The sequence below is a fragment of the Oryza sativa genome, chromosome 11, assembly GCF_034140825.1.
Source record: "Oryza sativa Japonica Group chromosome 11, ASM3414082v1".
Taxonomy (NCBI): Eukaryota; Viridiplantae; Streptophyta; class Magnoliopsida; order Poales; family Poaceae; genus Oryza; species Oryza sativa.
The window spans coordinates 17,720,434-17,739,165 of record NC_089045.1 but is presented as its reverse complement, the minus strand read 5'-3'; the positions used below and the strand labels follow the sequence as shown (position 1 = coordinate 17,739,165).

Sequence of the window (18,732 nt, the reverse complement as noted above, 5' to 3'; positions counted from 1 at the left end):
TCTGGGTTAATGTATAGTCTTTGAAGTCTTTCCTTAATTGGGAAATACCTAAGAACTTTTCTAGGAACTTTGTGGAAACGTTTTCCATCAAGACTCTTTCTTTCCATCTTCCATCGAGAAGTATTACATTTTGGGCAAGAAGTATAATTTTCATACTGTTTCCAAAATAATATGCAATCATTTTCACAAGCATGAATGTTAATGTAGCCAAAACCTAGAGATTTAACGGCCTTCTTTGCTTCATAAAAATTTTTAGGTAGTTCTGCACCTTCAGGAAATGCCTCTCTAAGTAAGTCCAGTAGCATGTCAAAGCTTTTATCACTCCATCCTCCTAGAAATTTTGTATGCAGCAAACAGACTAAGAAATTTAGTTTAGAGAAGGTCTTGCAACCAGGGTACAGCTCCTGACTTGCATCATCTACTAATCTATAAAAATCATCGACATCATTATTGGCATCCCCTGAACTGCCATCAGCAGCACCCCCCTCCCCCATTTGATCTAAACCATATGCCATATCTCTAAGCATTTCAGGAATTTCATCACGATCAACTGCCCTCTGTTCTACTTGAACTTGTTCATGTGTAGTGCAATGTGCAGAAGATGATGCTTCCCCATGAAAAATCCACAGCCGGTACCCATGCTTAAATCCATCACATATCAGGTGTTCAATTACAATGTTTGCTTCCAACCATGAACAATTAACACACTTCTTGCAAGGACACAGTATTTTATTTCCTTTTGCTGAATGAGTAAAAGCAAATTCTATGAAGTTATTGACACCACGTCTGTACTCAGTTGTGCTCCTGAAATACTATATTATTAGAGTTTGGACAAATGAAGATAGTGAGGCTAAACAATTCCATGCTAGTAATTGTGTGTTTGTACCTAGGCAGATCCATCCATCTCTTATCCATGCTTGCCTTTTATAATGAAATACTAAATGTCTGAATATAAAATGCAAATATTTGTTATGATACTGCAAAAACACAAATGGTTGCCATAGCTCTCAAGCTCAACAAGCATTCTAGTCATACATTCAAAAGGCAAAACATCGTGTAAAAAAAAACTAAAGTATGTAAAAGTAGTTAGTAAACCACATAGAAGTAAGAAAAACTGATGTCAAAGAGTAAGGGAAACACATGTACCTTTTAGTTGTGCGTTTGCTTGTTAATTTGTTCTGGTTTGCTTCCAACCTTGTTGGTGTCTCTGATTACTCAGCAAGACCTTCTACATTTTTGGATAATAAATACAAAATTTTAAATGCAACCTCTGCGATATATTTTGCTCTTGTGCAATGCAATTGAAAAATTAAATAATCTGAGTGACAATCCTCAGGTTCAGAAAAGAGCATCTGTATTTCTTTTTACTTAAGCCACTGAACATTTGTATTTTCAGATGAAATACCATAAACAAAATCAAGTAGTCACCCTGTTTATATGCAGTACAATGGGTTAGTTAGATACCATATCACTTAAGGTAAATTTTGTTAATTGTTAGCACAAATAAAAAGGCAGCTATACACCTAAATCCAGACAAAGAATGGATGCTCGCATTTGATGGTCTGCTGCTTTACTTACATAATTAGAGGAGCCCCCTAGTCATAAACTAATAAACAGAGAAGGAGTTCCACTTCCATACCTAGCTAAATATGTCAGGGAGGTCAAGTAGACAAGAATTAAGCAAATTCCACCATAACTACTGAAGATAGATCTGCAATGGAAAAGGTAGAAAATTGGTTATGCCAGGGTGAAATAAGCACACATGAGTAGTAACATCTCAGAAGGGATGGGACAACAACCAATTGGAAAAATATTCCTTTTACAAAGACAGTAAGAACCATCATCTATCATTTCTACCCCATTAGTAAAATTAAAAATCTTAGCACAAGACTGAACATAAAACAGAACTGTTGGTAAAATTTATTTTTACCAACAGACTGTGTGACAGGATATTTTCCGACAGACAAAGTGACATCTAAATTTTTTTCTACTGACAGACGACTGTCTTCTTTTTAGTGTTGTGGTGTAGTGTGTACTCACCGAGATAAAATTTCTTGACTTCAATCCAAATTCTCGATTACAGCAAGACGGGAGACTTAGTCGTACGCTCTGTACTTTCTCGGTCGACATCAAAGATTGACTTAGACAAACCCTTTCGGTACCCGCACGAGGCTGATAAAGGAAGTCTAACGTTATCTCTAAACTCACCGAGAACGGTCACGTGAGCTCGATAACAGTTCCTCCAAAGTCTGCGTATTGAGAATATGAACTCGTTTATTTGCATCGAAGTCGGGGGCTACTGTCAGGGTTATGGATACCACATACCTAATAGTAGTTGACTAAATCTCGGCAGGATCCACCACATACCATGTCTTATACGGAAACTGACCTCGAGGGAGTTCTGAATAAGGAAAGACAACCATAGTTCTACATGGAAACGACAAGGACTACTCGGATTATATCCATATTAGTTTCCCTAATTCTACTTGGACAAGTTGACACCTATGGGTATAAATACAAGCCCCCCTAGGAGGAGAGGGGAGACGAACAATTGACGATCAACACGATCAACACGGACAACACAGACGACCACCTCAATCAACACACCTACCACAATATACGGAACAACACAAGTCACAACATACAAGCCAACATACTCCAAGACAAGTCGCCAGATATCAACTTCAGGGATAGGCATGGCTATTCCCCTACGGTATCTCCGGATACTGTCAGGAGAGACGAAAGCGCTATCTCTAATCTCGCCGGACACGGATTCGAGGAGGAGGGCTACCTTGTTGTCGACTATGAGTCAGAACTTCATACCGCCATGTCGACAACAGTTAGATAGGCTACCCCACATATTGCACTGGTGTGATTATGGTGAATAAAAGCAATACCGGCTCCGGCCAACAGGATGTAGGGTTATTACCTGACAATTCAGGGGCCTGAACCTGTATAAAAATCCCTGTCTCCATCTCTTTTACCTCAGTCTCGTGTATATCCTAGCACCAACGATCCCCATACTGTCCAAATACCGTAGTCGTGACATCAAACGTCGACAAGATTAGCTATAGATGATTTGGAGCCATCAATGGGCTATACTATTAAACTTGCTCTCAAAAGGCGAGCAGCCTAGGAGGTAGTGCCGAGCCAAGGAGAGGGAGCGGAGCGGCCAGGCAAGGAATCGTCGGGGGAGGAGGTTGAGGAATCGCTGGGCAGGGGAGACGGCGCGGCTGAAACGGGCCTTGCGGCGCACGCGCACGCGTCGGGAGGTCTGTGAAGAGGGTGGGCGAAAGGTGGCGGGATGGCAGCGAGAAGTGGTGCAAGAGGAGGGCCACCCCGTGCATGCGCGTGGGCATGCGGCGCGGCCGAGACGTGCGCCTGTGTTCGGCGTGCAGTGTGACGCGTTGGCTCAGAGAAAACGATCGATGCTTTGGCTTGGAGTAGTGACAGGGAGAAAAACAATCTAATGGGCTTTTGGCACATGGATATGGGTCTCTCCGGGATGGCTCTATCGTTTCGCTCCGTGTCGCTTCAGCGTTGGTACGATAGGCAACATGGATGACCATCCAGAGCTGATCAAACGGCTGTAAATCAAGTAGATGGTGTGGCTTATCCACAGCTCAGTAAATTGATAATAACTGGACTAAGTAGGGATCACTTGTATAATATTATAGGATTCAAGGCGTGCTGGGTGCCTATATATGGTAGCGCCCTTACCAGCTCCCTGCTATGCCAATTGCTAATAAAGAATGAAGAATAGTACAACTCCAAAATATGTCAACAACCTTCAACACAATCTCTATTTTATTTGGAAGTTGGAACTAGTAGTATACTTGGTCGTTCCTCGGCCGTGTACATATTGATTATAGATCTAGAGGCCAGGTTTTAATCCCTTATTAAAAAATATATAGCAGGATATTTAACACTGTGTAGTTTTTGGAATTTATAGTTCTGTGATTCTGATCACTTCAACCAAAACTATTCACATAAACAATCTTTTGGGCACACGTTTTTTTTTCTTGTGGAAAAATTTGCCCAATAATACAATCCATTTCAAACTACTGAAGTAATATGACCAGAAACATGTTGACCTGGTCATCCCTGGAGCATGCCATACATGCATGGCAGTATTTCTAGACATGACAGGGCTTTCTTGGTAGCCACCTGCATGAGACACACAAGCAAGTCTGCATCAGACATCCGAGCTTGCTCTACTTATCCCTAATAAGGTGAAAGTGGAGACAACATTTAGCTCCATTTCACAATTTTCACTCAGGGAACTCCAGATGCCTCCAACTCCCAGTCATACATGCCACACTGGTGGAGAAACCATCTTTAGTCGGTCGACCAAAATCCACAATAGTCCCGGTTCCACTAAAAGCCGGGACTAAAGATCATCTTTAGTCCCGATTGGTGGCTACAGTGGGTATATTTGATCTTTAGTCCCAATTGGTAATAGATCATCTTTAGTCCTAGTTCGTATGTTGTCCGGGGCTGTCAGGCCCTCCCGTGATCTTTAGTCCCGGCTGGTAACATCAACCGGGAGTAAAGATCACCGTGATCTTTACTCCCGGTTGGTGTTACCAACCGGGACTAAAGTTAGGATTTTTAGTCCCGGTTGTTAAACAACCGGTAAAACAAAGCCTCTATCCACGGGTGCGTATGCAAGTCGCCTATTAATTCCATCCTTATCTCCTCCTCTCCCATCCAGCCATCCTCTCCATCTTATCTTCTTCTCTCCTCCTCTCCTCCCATCCTTCTCTTCCTTCTTCTCTCACCCCATCTCCTCCCCTTTCCTCCCCCTCCTCTCCTCCCTTCCCTTCCGGCAGGGCGGCGGAATGGAGGCCGCGGCGGCCCTGGGCGGGGCGACGGGATGGAGGCCGCCGCCGGCGGCCCGGCGCGGGGCGGCGAGATGGAGGCGACGGCGGGCTGCGTCGAGGGCGGCGGCGGTTGGCTACGTCGGGCAGGAGGCGGTGGCCGGCGCTGGTCGGGAGGGCGGCGGCCGGCTACGTCGGGCGCGGGGCGGCGAGATGGGGGCGGCTGGCGCCGGTCGAGAGGGCGGCAGCCAGCGCCGGGCGGGAGGTGGCGGCCGGCGCCGGACGGGAGGCGGCGGTCGGCTGCGTCGGGGGCGGCCGGCGCCGGTCGGGAGGCGGCGGCAGGCGGAGAATTTTTTTTTCTCTTCTCTGTGCTATCTGATGAATGCTGATTTCCTTTCTCTGTTCTCTGTGGTAAATGCTCTCTCTTTTCTCTGTGATGAATGCTCATTGTTCTGAAGATGTTGTAGATCTGAATAAGTGTAAAGAATATGGATGCTTTGTTGTTTGATTTTATTCATTTGATCTATGATTTAGGCTTTGTTGTTGATTTTATTCATTCGATCCACGAGCGAAAGCTAAAGAACAATCAAAAAAAGAAAAAAGGCCAACCGGATGAAAGGAAAAGAAAAAAAAAGAAAACCAAAACTTTTTAGTCCCGATTAGTAACAACAACCGGGACCATATTTTTAGTCTCGGTTGGTGTTACCAACCGGGACTATATATCGATCTTTAGTTCCGGTTATTTGAACCGGGACTAAAGATAACACCAACCAAGACTAAAAATTGATCCGGGACTAAAGATTGTGATCTTTAGTCCCAGATTCATAGTCCCGGTTAGAAAACCAGGATTACAAAGGGTTACCAACCGGGACTACAAAGCGTTTCTCCACCAGTGCCAGTATGCCACTAAAATGCATATGCATGGCAGTTCTCACTTGGCAACAGCTAGCTATCTACTGGTCGCAAGCGGCCATTGTTTTTATATGCCACTGATGAATGACATGTCACTTTTTTTATACTTGGTAGATATTGCATTTACTAGTTGGATACTTACTCCTTATTTATTTTGTTGCAAGAGACATTTACACCTTCTCTATTTGTGTTTAATTACAAACATTTGGAATAAAATAGATCTTCGTTACCAAAACTCTGCAGGTCCACGTTAGTATTGGCTAAATGCCTACGATTGTAAGATGAGTTAATTTTTTACGGTCACAACTATATGATTGCATCCTTCGCATTTTACAAGTGTTGACTAATTCGATTCCGTGCTCATTCTCCTATAAACAAATTTGAGGAAAAAGAAAGAATAAGCATGAATAGCCATGTACATACATCCGGGACTCTAGACTATATAAAAATGTGTCATGAACCCATAAGGCTAGGCCCATAGGCAGCCCATCCTAGTTAAATTTGAGATAGGATTATTAGTTAGAGAAAGGATAAGATTAAGTATTTTCTCGATTAAACAATGGATATCAACTAGTCTAATCTGTCTCTACTATTACTATTAATGTTATCATTACTGCTGTAAATATACACAAGACATACTAACAGTACCATTCTTCTTCCGAAAAATAATGTGTCCATGTGCATTTGGTAATGTTACTTGACCTTATTACTGATTAACCGGCTGTACCACTGTGCCTATAGCTAGAAGTTTGTTGTGATTAAGGCTAAGTTCTAAACTCCAACTCCAAACTGAAGCTTCCTCGATTTTCGTTAACACGTTTTTTTCTAACTAGTAAACAATGTGCTTTGCGCAAAAATTTTCTATATAGAAGTTTTTCTAGAAAATCAAAAAATATATTTTTCAAATTTATAATAGTCAATACCTAATTAATGATGTTTTCATGAGCCATCATGTTTTACGTGCTGCTAATATGCTCCTCCAATATGGAGATTCAAATAAGCCATAAGACTGCACGTCTGAAAATGTTTACCGATGTTAACTCAAAGCTAAGCAAAATTGTATAAACCACCCCAACGGAGTAGCTGCTATATATTAGGCCCATAGAAAGGAGTGCTATATAGCTGCTTTGTGTTTTCCTCATAGTACTATCTATCGAGACTGTGAGCACCGATGTTTCCTTTAGGGTTTGGAGGCATACGGGATATTTCTGTCATTGTTAACCAAACGTGTCGTAGTACACGCCCTGCCGTACGTTGGTTCCTCACGTAATGATATCTATCCACGTCTGCAATGCTGCTAAATTGGATTTCATGTAGCACAGGGCATCGGTGTGCTGGTTTTCGATCTACGATGTCACCGTTTTCAGTTCCATGTGCAAATTGCAAATACTGAATGAAAAATTCTAGTACATGACGATGGCAAGCTTTCAGAACAATCTTTATTTCTTTTGGACATAGCAAGGTGTTCAGAACTGGTCGTAGTCTTTCAAAAGCAAATTTTTTCACTGTAAGCAAAAATGTTCAGAAAAACAATCTTTTGCGCACTAGTACTAGAGTTGAAATGGCGAGTGCTTTGAATTACTGAATATAGTAAAACACATTCATATGGCCCTATGGACCATATCAAACCTGTCAGTTTCACACGCATTTTTCCTCCATGTGTTCAGCCTCGCACGAATCAGAGAAAAACTCGCATGTTATTTATCATGGAGTAAAAAGGCAGAGTTCAACAATCCAAAACAAAATAAAGCTTCAATGTACTCATTCATGATGTTGTTTTTGGGGTATTTAGAATCATAGGCACAATGTTGATTTTCTTAGTTTGCCCTGTTTCTTGTCCGGGTTGGCCACTAGATCAATTGAGGACGCTGCGCTCTGGACGGAACGCCTCCGTAGTGAAGACAGAATCATTGTCGACTCCTGGAAAAGGGCTCTTTCTCTCCCCCTCTGATCTAATGTATCCTAAACTCACTGTACTTTCCTCCTCTAATGAAATTCAGGTAGGGAAACCCTCCCCTCCGGTGGAAAGTATGAAAAAAAAACTCATTCACCTTGTGTCTGCACTCTGATGAAACATTTTGGAAGAAATATCTGCCATGAATCAAGAGCACCAGTTTCTACCCTTGTCATCTTTGCAAGCAGTTCAACGGGAGATGGAAGGACAATGAGTGATCTTCCTTATTTATATGTGCCTACAGTTCACTTTACAATGCATATTTTTCAAAGCAAGTTTAGCTGTAAATAACACATTTATCTCATGATCTAATTCCAAGCAGGCCTGACTGCATTATTTTTTTTCCACGTCCCTAACAAATAAAAAGGAGGGAAGCCCGTTCCTTTATAATTTTATTTATAAGAAAACAGAAATGTTTACAAAGAAATAGATTAAAGGATTTACAATGGGCCAGCTTTAACAATGCAATTTAGTTTCCAACCTATTTACATTGAAACGGACAACCGGATCATATACATATAGCTCTCATGTTCTCGCACTCTCAACTCTACACCTGTGACTCATACATCACAAAGGAAGCCCGATGGTAGACCTTACAATTAATTACTCTTTGTGAGAACTCTCCTATCTATCCCAAATAAAGTATCCGGTGTCATAGGTAGCACAATTTCACAATTATCGAAATTCCAGACGACTCCCACTCCCAGTCATATGGCTTGGCAGAACATGCATCTGCATCTGCATGGCAGCTCTCACTTAGCAACGGCTAGCTATCTATCAGTTGCAAACGTCCATGGTTTTTATATGCCAATGATGGACGACCAACCACTTTTTTCAGACTTAATATCGCATTTACTATATGGACACTTACTTCTATACTTGGCTTTTTTGCACCAAAAACCTTTCACCTTATCTATTTTTATTTAGAGATAGTTAGAATAATTCTAGAACTTGTCACGAGCAGTATATAAGCGGTCCATTGTTCTTCTATTTATTAGTTTTAGTTTTGAACATCGCTAAACTAGCGCTACTAGAGAAAACATAAGAGTATTTGGACGTAAGACATTACAACGATGGCACATATGAACTCTAGTCCGCCTACATGCCTTGAGTAGAATATATGAATTATACAACAAAATAGTAGTTGACGCATACATAATACTTCTCAATCCTACACGGACCCTTAGCTAAGACTGAAAAATTTAGTTCAAATTGTTACTTTGATAGTTTGCATCTCCATCCATTCAAAAACTATGACAGCAAAAATTAAGGGCAAGTCGGGGTCCTTGGTAGTCAACTGCGAGGTTTTTGTGCTTTTGTACTCCTTTTAAAGCAAGCCGTGGTGGTGGTGTTTGCCGATGCTAGCACCACACCTCAAAAAGATGATTGTTGCATACACACCCCCTAGTTTATCGTTGGCGGGCTAAAATAACGTCCCTATGTAAAAAGATTTGGAATTGTTTGGTTAAGACTCCTCCGCCTCCTAGTCACGCGCTCTCCCGTCCAGTCCTTTTTATTTTCCTCCGCTTCCCTCTTTTATTCCACTTCCCCTCCGCCTCCCACTCTCGTTACTCACTACTCCTTTCCCCACTCTTCCACCTTACTTCCCCTCTCTCTCCCAAACAGCCGACCAGCGTCCTCACTTCTCCGGGCAGTGACGGCGAGCTTCAGAATTGAAGCAGAGGTAGCCTCTGGAGCCCATGGGAGCAGGAGCGGTGACCACAACCGTGGTGGTGATGTGCTAGCACAGAAGCAGCGGATGCGCCGCCGGCAGGCTTGGGAAGGGCAGATATCCTGTTGGTGGGCTCGGGAGCGGTTAATCCGCCCTCACGTTTGGCGGAGAGGAGGCGGGTGGTACCGTGGTGACGGCGTCACCGAAGCAGCAACCATGACCATGGTGGTGGCAGCGTGCATGTGTGCAGGAGTGGCATATCCGCCGCTGACGTGCTTGTGACCAATGGATCCTCCCTCACGTGCGGTGGAGATGAGGCGAAAGGCGGCACGGCGACCACAACCACGGTGGCAACGTGCGGACTCAGGAGCAGCGGATCCGCCACCGGTAGGCTCCAGAATGGTGGATCCACCGCCAGCAACAGGGGAAGAGAAAGAGCCGAAGAGAGCACTTTGCGGTTGCACTGCCCGGTGAGGACCTTGCTAGGGTTTTTATTTTTAAGACAAACTATAAATCATCGAGTTGATGGTCCACCAATCTAAATAAGTTCACACATATTTTTCATGCTTTTACAACTGGACAGAGGAGGCACCGTACTTCTGTTCTGGTACATGCCGTCCTGCACTACTAAAAGGTTCAGGACAAATATTTGCTCAGGATTGTAACCTTTTCTTCAGATTTTATCACCAATCTTAATTCCTCACAGAAAGAGGGTTTCAACTGAACCTACTATATACATGGCAGTAGCATAGATGAGAAGATGCTCATCTGTTTCTGAACCTAAAACAAACACACGATGAAAATTAAATTAACCGTTCGTTCGAGCTGATCGATCACGCTGATCTCCAGCACGAATTGTGAAGATATACTTCTAACTTCTGGTATGTCGTCTCACACTTGCAATCAGTGGCCAGAACTTGCATAACTTGCAAGCGCAATTATGGTGAAAACGGAGATGCAGACCATCTAACGAACCGGAAATTAAAAGCACAGCATGTTTGTATTCCTAGTGCCTCCCATGCCGACAGTAAATAAATACAAATGTTGGTGCTCAAGTCTCGGATGAAATAGCTTTCGACTTGGAATGCTACTGCCTCTATCCCATTATATATGCGTAACTGATTTTGGCTCAAATCCCAGAATATAGGGCGGCACCTGCTAGGCTCCGATTTATACACATTCAAGCATTGATGCTCCCTTCAGTTCCCTTGCATACATATGCACGCATTGAAGACATCAGCAAATGAAACGCTTTCATAAAATTTCTCCTAGAATAAATACTTTAAATATTTGTATTAGAAATATATGGAGACCATATCTATAGATTAGTATTAAGATAATACTTTAATAAAATTATACATTTATTGGTATTTCTATATATTATAATAGAAAATAGTGGTTAAAATTGTTTTTTCCTTAACCATATCCTTCAAAAATGACAACTATTATTAACCCGGATGGAATAAGAGCCTGTTTGCTAGGATCCTAGCTCCTAGATTCACCTTTGTTGGAGCTGGAGTCCAATCAAACGGTCCATCTCTACCCAAAAAAAATAGAGCAGAGCCAACCAGATTGCTGCAGAAAATATAACTAACTGGATGGAGTGGCCTTAAGGTCGCTCTGCAACTCCGGCTCTAGCATTTTTACAAAACTTTGCACCGTAATTATCCGCCAATGCCATTGGATCATGCCCCTTCGTCCTCAACACCACAATTGGTGAGTAGCGACTCCTCTCGATAGGCCGGCTTGGTGATAGGGTTGGCGGCACCCTTGAAAGAGTTCCCAGTGGCGGTGCACATGGAGGAGCAGGCGGCAGCACAACCCGTCCTCCCCTCCTCTTGCATCTCCTTCTCCACACCTGCCCCGAATGGCGGTAGATCTAGCGGCGGTGGCGAGCGGACTCAGAGGTATTAGCGGCGGGCGGTAGATCCAGAGATGAAGAACGCCAGCAGAAACTTCTCTTCGGTTGAATCACCATTGAAGACCCTAGAACTCCACACTCCGTCACTTCAATTTTGCACCTGTTTTGTGATTGATTTGTAGAAAGTGTTGTACCCCCAACTCCCTCCATTCAATTTTGCACCCATTTTGTGATTGATTTGTAGTACCTCCGTTTCAGGTTATAAGACTTTCTAGCATTGCCCACATTCATATAGATGTAAATGAATTTAGGCACACATATATGTCTAGATTCATTAACATATATATGAATGTGGGCAATGCTAGAAAGTCTTATAATATGAAACGGAGGAAGTAGAAAATATTGTATTAATCAGTGGGGATGATTTGGTACGAGGCTTTTTTTTCTGATTTTGCACTGATACTGACACTTGTTGCTAGAAATAGTCACTTGTTTTAGCATGCAGAACGATAAATTAGTTAGTTCCTAAGAAATTGCTCTAACATAATTATTGTAGATCGTACAAGAACAAGAGCCCTCTGCAGAGAAGCTTTTCTTGCACTGTATCTCGTTATACTTTTAACAAAAGGCAGAAGTTCTGCATAAGAGAAAAATAGTTCCGCAGACTTATTATACAAGAGCCATCAGAGAAACTTAGAAAATATATTCTATGTAAGTTAGGGCTAAAAGTACTACTCTTTGATTATTATCTTGCGTGGCTAGGAAGGCCACTTGTTCTTCGCTTTACTTCATCACAACTATTTCAATTTCTAGCTGATAAAGGTTTATTTGCAGCTAGGCCACCGCATCACGGAAATCCGCTACAGCCATATCCTAGATGACAAATTTTATCTTCCTAATATAACTAGAAAAAATACCTATGCGTTGCAACGGTAAAATATTTTTTATCGCTATACACTTTTCAGTCCCAACCCACCCCGCTATCTTCCTCTACTTGGCTTGCCTCTCTTTGATGTAGCCCAAAGGGGAGCTGTAGGCTCCGCTTGCATGGTCGACTGTCATATCCAACCTCCGGAAGACAGTTCTGTGTCCGTACGATGCCAGAACTGATCATTCCTATCAAATCTGGTTGAATCTTTCTCGATTTCCCAAAATTGGTTAAGGCCTTTTGATACACTCAATCTCCTCCTTTTGTTTTTATCAAAATCGAAACGGATCTGCAATTGGTTGAGGGATTTTGATACACTCAATCTCCTCTTTCCGTTTTTATCAAAATCGAAACGAATCTGGAAAACTAGGATAGAATGGTGACTTTTAAATGGTGATTAAATCCAATAAATTAAAGCGGAATTGAAAGGGAAAATCATATGGGGAAATGATAAGGGAGTAGTGGGGAATCGACTTTTGCAATCAATTGGAGGAAAGAACGTATGAGGAGGTAGATCGACATAGCGGCGATGTTAGGGTTTCGTCCTATGAAAAAAAACTGAGCAGATAAAAAACAATCCCTACCAGCCTAACGATAGAAAATTCGTGCAAATAAAGAACAAATCATTACCGTTTGCGCACGTACTCTTACGCATGTTAAAGAACACGACATAAAAAACGGACGAAAAAAACACAGAAACCTTGCGTATTTTTATATTAGGTATAGATATAGATATAGATAGATTAACGAGCAAAGCTGTTACGGGTTCGAAAAAAACTTCCGTGTTTTACCTTTGGCAACTGCTTATCAACCTTTTAGACATATTTTGACATGAGCTCTGTTACGTTTGTATTTCCATCCGTGTTGATGAGTATGTGTACTCTCATGGAGAAATCCCATCAGCAGGCTGCAAGCCCATTTATTGTTACGCCCAGTTCATATTTGGCCGAGTTTAGTTTCAAATTTTTTCTTCAAACTTTTAACTTTTTCATCACATCAAAACTTTTATACACATATAAACTTCCAACTTTTCAGTCACATCGTTTTAATTTCAACCAAACTTCTAATTTTAACGTGAACTAAACACACCCTTTATACCGATCGATTACTTGCTGCATGATGACAACTACCGCCCTCGTTACTTCGCCATCAACAGCAGTGGCTGATCAAAGCTATATAGGGACAGTTGCTAGCACATTTCCCCAGCTATCACACATGAGAACTTCCCAATATGCCTCCTAGTCCAAGCAAGTCCTATAGCTGCCACCTTTGCTGTTCCTGCGTGGCTCCTCGAGGCACAACTAGTTTTGCTAGAGAAAATGCCATGGCCGGTTTTATATATATGCCTCAGAGAAGGACATCAAGCAAATGAATTTCATTGCATAAACACTTATTATATTTTGGGGTCCATTGGATTTATGGGATTCTATATAAATTTCTTAGATTAAGTGCAAGCTATATACGTACTGAGATTACCAGATACTCCCTCCATTCCAAAATATAATGTACAATCACCCTTAACCCAAAGACCAAGAAATAATTATTATTATATTGTAGTTTGGATCATCCTAATAAATATAATGTACGCATCCAATAGGATTAGATAACATGGGAGTGGAGGATTTAAAAAAGTAATAATTTAATGGAGAAGATGTTATAGTTAATTGCATGCTTGCATGCATGCCTTATAGTATTATGGAACATCTAAGAAAAGTGTTTGTGTCTTATATTATGGAATGGAGGGAGTAATTTCTAAGATCAAGTTGCAAATTGGAGTACTAATTAATACAGGTAGTTACTCTCGGTTAAATAGCGTACGTGCATACACACTCAAAAAAGTTACTCAAATCTATACATTCAATATATTTACATAAAAACATGACACATTATCATTTATTAGCAACTGATACATTAATTTTAACATGCAAATCTGCAATTTATTACAAGCAAGCATAACAAATCGTCCTTACATTATTTTCATAATATTTCAACATATTTCTATCAAATATCAAATCCTATATTTCTTATTCTTCATTCAGTTTGGTTTAGAATTGTATTTTTTTAGAGAAATAGTAATTGAATAGTAATTCATTAGTTCTTCTATTGCATTATGTGCTCTAATATGTGTCGGGTTTTTTTTCGTCTTACGAATGTTGCCAAATATTAGTTTCCCTATTGGACTATGTGATATTGCCCTTTGCATTACTTATACTAATATTGTAAAGTTGAACGTAAAAATTATTGTTCTAGCTGAATATTGATCACGTTGTATTCTCCAACATGAACGGTGAAGAGACATGCTGCTAGCTTGCATAATTGGCTCACAGTAATCCGTTGTGGAACAAAATCCAACATGATTAGATGTAACTGCAATCATAGTTATGGTGGAGATGGAGATGCCAAATCAATCAAGCGAATCAAAACAAGGATGGCGTACGTCTTGTTTTTCTACTACCTTCGAAGTCTGAACTCTGATGAAACATTTTGGCAGAAATATCTGCCATGAATCAAGAGCACCATTTTCTAACCTAGTCATCTTTGCAAGCAGTTCAACGGGAGATGGAAGGACAATGAGTGATCTTCCTTATTTATATTTATATGTGTCTACAGTTCACTTTACAATGCATATTTTTCAAAGCAAGTTTAGCCGTAAATAACACATTTATCTCATGATCTCATTACAAGCAAGCCTGACTGCATTATTTCTTTTCCACATCCCTAAAAATAAAAGCAGGGAAGCCCGTTACGTTATAATTTTATTTATAAGAAAACAGAAATGTTTACAAAGAAATAGATTAAAGGATTTTCAATGGGCCAGCTTTAACAATGCAATTTAGTTTCCAACCTGTTTACATTGAAACGGACAACCAGATCATATACATACAGCTCTCCTGTCCTCGCACTCTCAACTCTACCCTTGTAACTCATGCATCACAAAGGAAACCCGATGGTAGACCTTACAATTAATTACTCTTCACGAGACAATTCTCCTATTTGTCCCAAATGAAGTACCCGATGTCATAGGTAGCACAATTTCACAATTATCGAAATTCCTGACGACTCCCACTCCCAGTCATATGGCTTGGCAGAAGATGCATCTGCATCTGCATCTACATGGCAGCTTTCACTTAGCAACAGCTAGCTATCTATCAGTTGCAAACGTCCATGGTTTTTATACGCCAATGATGGACGACCAACCACTTTTTTCAAACTTAATATCGCATTTACTAGATGGACACTTACTCCTATACCTGGTTTTGTTGCACCAAAAACTTTGCACCGTCTCTATTTTTATTCGGAGATAGTTGGAATAATTCTAGAACTTGTCACGAGCAGTATATAAGCGATCCATTGTTCTTCTACTTATTAGGTTTAATTTGAACATCGCTAAACTAGCCCTACTAGAGAAAACATAAGAGTATTTGGACGTAAGACATTACAATAATGGCACATATGAACGCTAGTCCGCCTACATGCCTAGAGTAGAATATATGAATTATACAACAAAATAGTAGTTGACGCATACATAATGCTTCTCAATCCTACATGGACTCTTAGCTAAGAATGTAAAATTTAGTTCAAGTTGTTACTTTGATAGTTTGCATCTCCTTCCATTCAAAAACTATGACAGCAAAAATTAAGGGCAAGTCGGGGTCCTTGGCAGTCAGCCGCGAGGTTTTTGTGCTTTTGTACTCCTTTTAAAGCAAGCCGTGGTGGTGTTTGCCGATGCTAGCACCCCACCACTAAAATCTTATGAAGAAAATAAAACGTTATAGAAGTTCGCTATCAACCAGATACAAAACGCTCTACAGAATCAGCATAGGTGAGATGCAAATCACCCAGACGGAATGGATGGATAATTGGGTATATAGATTGATGAATTGCTCTAATTTGTTGAAAATTAATCCCAACGATGGTAAAACACTATAAAAAAACGACTTTTGCATACACGCCCCTTAGTTTATCGTTGGCAGACTAAAATAACGTCCCCATGTAAAAAGATTTGGGTAGTGTTTGGTTAAGACTCCTCCGCCACCTAGTCACACACTCCCCCATCCTCTCCTTTTTATTTTAATCTGATTCCCTCTTTTATTTCACTTCCCCTCCTCCTCCCACTTGCCTCACTCACTACTCCTTTCCCCACTCTTCCACCTTACTTCCCCTCTCACTCCCAAACGGCCGGCCAGCATCCTCACTTGTCCGGGCGGTGACGGTGGGCTTCAGAATTGGAGCAGAGGTAGCCTCTGGAGCCCATGGGAGCGGGAGCGGTGACCACGACCATGGTGGCGACATGCTAGTATGGGAGTCGTGGATCCGCCACCGGCAGGCTTGGGAAGGGCAGATCTACTATCGGTGGGCTCGGGAGCGGTTAATCCGCCCTCACGCTTGGCAGAGAGGAGGTGGGGGGGTGCCGTGATGACGGCGGCACCAGAGCAGCAACCATGACCATGGTGGCGGCGGCATGCATGCACAGGAGTGGCATATCCGCCGCTGACGGGCTTGTGACCAATGGATCCTCCCTCACGTGCGGTGGAGATGAGGCGAAAGGCAGCACGGCGACCACAACCACGGTGGCAACATGCGGACTCAGGAGCAGCGGATCCGCCACCGGTAGGCTCCAGAATGGTGGATCCACCGCCAGCAACAGGGGAAGCGAAAGAGCCGAAGAGCGCACTTTGCGGTTGCACTGCCCGGTGAGGACCTTGCTAGGGTTTTTAACTTCTTTTGTTTTTTTTTTATTTTTAATCGTTTAGTCGGGTATCCTTACTGGGCGCTAGCAAAAAAAAAAGGATCTTTGCAAGCGGCCTTCTCGAAAATGATTTTTTGTATGCCATTGTGGTGGCCTCACATGGAAATGCCAATTTTCGCATACACTTGGTGCCAGGCTGGTGGAGCACCCACCCGCGAAAACTAGTTCCAGCCGTGTACAAAGATTTCTATAGTAGTGTAATTTGTTTTCCACAAATATACATTATAGCTTACACTGATATACGCAGTCAAGAAAAGTAGTTCCTGTCTATTCAAAATATTACTCCCTCCATCCCATAATATAAGGGATTTTGACTTTTTGTTTGCACTGTTTGATCATTCGTCTTATTTTTAAAAAAAATGGAATTATTATTTATTTTATTTGTGACTTACTTTATTATACGAAGTACTTTAAGCACAACTTTTCGTTTTTTATATTTGCACAATTTTTTTAATAAGACAAGTGGTCAAACAGTACAAGCAAAAAGTCAAAATCCCTTATATTATGGGACGGAGGGAGTAACTTGGAATGCTAAATTCTCAGCCCAGCAAATCCATACTAAAATTTGGCTCCCAAATTTATTTTTAGAACAAACTATAAATCATCATTGAGTTGATGGACCCCCAATCTAAATAAGTTCACACATATTTTTGAAGCTTTTACAACTGGACAGAGAAAAGGGTCTATTTGGAGAAGACACCGTCCTGCACTACTAAAAGGCTCAGGACAAATATTTGCTCAGGATTATAACCTTTTCTTCGGATTTTTTTCACCAATCTTAATTCCTCACATAAAGAGGGTTTCAACTGAACCTACTATATACACGGCAGTAGCATAGATGAGAAGATGCTCATCTGTTTCTGAACCTAAAACAAACACACGATGCAAATTAGATTAACCGTTCGTTCGAGCTGATCGATCACGCTGATCTCCAGCACGAATTGTGAAGATATACTTCTAACTTCTGGTATGTCGTCTCACACTTGCAATCAGTGGCCAGAACTTGCATAACTTGCAAGCGCAATTGTGGTGAAAATGGAGATGCAGACCATCTAACGAACCGTAAATTTAAAGCACGGCATGCTTGTATTCCTAGTGCCTCCCATGCCGACAGTAAATAAATACAAATGTTGGTGCTGAAGTCTCCGATGAAATAGCTTTCGAGAATGCTAGTGCCTCTATCCCATTATATAGGCGTAACTGAATTTGGCTCAAATCCCAGAATATAGGGCGGCACCTGCTCGGCTCCGATTTATACACATGCAAGCATTGATGCTCTCTTCAGTTCCCTTGCATACATATGCACGCATTTAAGACATCAGCGAATGAAACGCTTTCATAAAATTTTTCCTAGAATAGATACTAGAAATATTTGTATTAGAAATATAGAGACGTGCCGTGCCGGGCGGCCCAGCTGGCCATGTATAAACCAGATACACATCGAACTGCTTCCCTGGTCTCTGCGTCCAGGGTAGTTAAGCCGTAACTAATGGGATGAACGGAGTATATATTAGGCTCGTAGGAATGAATGCTATATAGTCGCTTTGTGTTTTCCTCATAAAGAGCAAGTCGTCCTTGAAAACAATATTGCCAGTAGTATCTATCGAGATTATCAGCACCGATGTTTCCTCTAGGATTGGAAGGCGTCCGGGAAATTTTCTGTCACTGTTAAGTGAATTGTCTTAAAACACCTTCTGCCCTATGTTAGTATGTTGGTTCCTCACGTACATTTATTTAACCTCATTTCCAATGCTGTCAATTTGGAACTCACGAAGCACAGGGCTTGGGTGTGTTGGTTGCCAATCAACTTGGAGTTCTTGATTTGTGTTGTGGAT

General features: G+C 41.5%; 1 long non-coding RNA gene across 1 annotated transcript; it reads right to left on the bottom strand.

Moving 5' to 3' along the window:
* Positions 1–608: 608 nt before the first annotated feature.
* Positions 609–1,035, bottom strand: LOC112936857 (uncharacterized). The gene is made up of 2 exons (XR_010737858.1): positions 887–1,035; positions 609–804 (listed from the first exon to the last, which is right to left on the bottom strand). It is a non-coding gene; the product is annotated as an uncharacterized lncRNA (long non-coding RNA).
* Positions 1,036–18,732: the final 17,697 nt, after the last annotated feature.